This window comes from Mesoplodon densirostris, chromosome X (genome assembly GCF_025265405.1).
Source record: "Mesoplodon densirostris isolate mMesDen1 chromosome X, mMesDen1 primary haplotype, whole genome shotgun sequence".
In the NCBI taxonomy this organism is placed as follows: Eukaryota; Metazoa; Chordata; class Mammalia; order Artiodactyla; family Ziphiidae; genus Mesoplodon; species Mesoplodon densirostris.
The window spans coordinates 80,600,804-80,603,577 of NC_082681.1; positions in this window are offsets into that span (position 1 = coordinate 80,600,804).

A 2,774-nucleotide genomic window follows, 5' to 3' on the forward strand; every position below is an offset into this window, starting at 1 on the left:
GGATACTCGCCTGCTCTCGCCTCTTGTGATGGGCATATGCCCATCCTAGTAGTCAGGCAGCCCTGGGGCCACCAGCGGTCCCTGCCACAGCTGGAGGGTAGCACCCCACCTGACAGTGTGATTTATCATATTCTCCCTTTTTCCCCTCAGCCCCCAACCTTCCTGCAGACCCCAGAGAGGACCCAGCTTGACTTCAAGGCAATTCACCTGTTTTTGATTTGAGACTCAGGTGGACGTTTCTTTCTTCTCATCAAAGAAGTGGTGAGGGGAAGGCAGGGCCCCATCCATCACCCCAGCCTCTCAGCAGCCTTGGGGAGGGGGAGCCGAGGGGGAAGGGAAAGGCCCAGGGATCTCGCATCCTCCTTAATTCCCAAAGGGAAGCTCCCAGACAGCCAGGCCAGGAATTACTGGCCCAGACATTTAGATCTTGGCCACAAATGCTCGGGAGAAACCGCCTAGTGGTTCCTGCATTGGAGCTCTGGATCTCTGGAGGTCCTGCAGCCAATTTTTCTTTTCCAATCTCTGTTGCCTGGGGGATGAGGAGAGGTGTCTGGAAGGGGCTTGGGCCCCAAACAAAAGCAGAACAAAGATTTAGCACCCAGAGAAAGGGGGAGAGGGAATTAATTTTGTTTTTATCGCCTACTCTGTGCCAGACAGTGTTCAACATGTTATCTATGTCATTTAACGCTCCCCACACTGCTGCGTCCTCTAGATAAGGAAACTGAGGCTCAGAGAGGTAAAGTGATTGAGCCAAGGTCAAATCACAAGGGAGTAAGTAAGTAATGGGGACTAGATTCAAGGTCATAGCTGTTTGGTTCCAAAGAGAAGGCAGAGGAGGGACGTAAGGTGTCTGGGTGCTGGCCCCACCAGGAAAGAGATGGGCTGTGGCACCCAGTCCCTATCCCACCCCCAGTATTTGATCCCGTGTCTTTCAGGTCCAGGCCACTGCTAACCCACATGGAGTCCAGGGGGATTAGAAAAAGGCACGCTTTCTTCTGGGAATGACCCAGCCACAGGGCAGGGCACATGGTCTGCTGCTAGGAGCAGGGCTGAATTTCAGGCCCCCCTGCCTCACTGTTCACCTGCATCAGCCCCCCTTGAGCAGGGCTCAGCCTATACAGCCATCTGCTGTGGCCCTGCTCAGGCTGTCCTTTCTTTAGAGCAGGCGGAACAAACCCTGGTCTGAGAGAAGTGAGTGGCCTGATAGGCTTTGCAACAGTGCGTCACGATGCCTGATTCTCCTCCTCCTTCTCCCCCTTCTTGAATGTTCTCATCCTCACCATCCTCACCACTGTCTTCCCAGGCATCCTCATGATACTACAATTACTAATAACAGGGGCTCCATTGCAGCTCAATCTGTTTGGAATTCTTCCCCTGGAGCAACCCATTTTCTCCCTGCTGGACTCTTTCCTCCTCATTACACCCCTCTCAGTTTCCAGCTTGCAGAAGCCCATCCCCTGGGAAAACGTGTTTGTGGGGCCGGCCAGCTGGATCATGGTCCTGGCTGGCCTGGGGAGACCTGAGGGAGGGAGGGGAAGCAGGGACACTGCATGGGCTCAGGTTTGCTGGCTTCGCTGCTGTGTGTCTTTGGGAAAACTGCTCATCTCTCTGGGCCCAGCTCCCCATCCTCAAGCTGGGGAGGTAGGTGGAGGGTATCCACAGTCATTTCCAGCGTGACCTATCAGGGTACTGGATTCTCTCAGTCCATCAGTCCTGCTCCTGTCTAGGCACCAAGCAGTGAGGCTAAAGCACCTCTTGGGTCCCTTTCTGGGGCTTCCAGCCAGACGAGACACCAAAGGCAAGCTGGGGGAATGACAAGCAAATCCCAGCTTTGCTGCTTCTCAGCTGTGTGACCTGGGGCAGGTCACTTCACATCGTTGAGCTTTGGTGTCTTCAACTGAACAATGAAGAACAATGTATCATCTCCCCTCCAAGGAAAGGGTGCTGTGAGGAGTTAATAAAATAATGTCTGTAACTGGGACCTGTACAGCACCTCATGCCGTAGGCACTCATTCATTCATTCAACAAACATTCCTTGAGTCTGTTTATCCCAACTCCCAACTAAGGGAGTTGCAAGAGTCTAGTAAGAATGCAGGCTCTGAAGTCAGACTGCCTGGGTTCAAAACCCAGTTCTGCCTTTTGTGACCCTGGTTGAGTGACTTCAACTCTCTGTGCTTCAGTTACCCCAGCTCGAAAATGGGGCACCTATCTTGTAGGGCTGTTGTAAGGATTAAGTGAGTCAATCCATGTAAAGCATCTACAGCTCGGCAGACAGTAGGAGCTCGTGAAATGTCATGACACTGTTCTAAATTCTGGGGTGTAGTGGGAACAAGATGGATGATGTCCCCACTTGTACGGAGTGGTCAGTAAATGTTGGATCCTTTCCCTCTTCCTATTGTTTTCCCCTGTGAGAGGAATAAAGAAGTGTCTTGGATCGCTCCAGCTCAAAATCATTCTTTGCTCCCTTCCCTCTTCCAACTAATCCATAAATATTAAACAAATATTCACATATGCAGTGAAGATTCATTGAGTACCTTGTCTAGCTCTGTGCTAGATGCTGAGGCTGTAGACATGAATATGACTCAGCCTTCATTCACTACAAGTGCTCAGTCTATGAGAGAGAGAGAGAGAGAGAGAGAGAGAGAGACTGACTCTTCTTACTGTTTTTCTTAGGGCCATGGGGGAAGATGTCTCATAGGAGGTAGCCCTGTGGTCTGAGTTATGCCAAGAACATTCCAGACATAAAGAAGAGCAGGAGCAAGGGCACAGAGGTG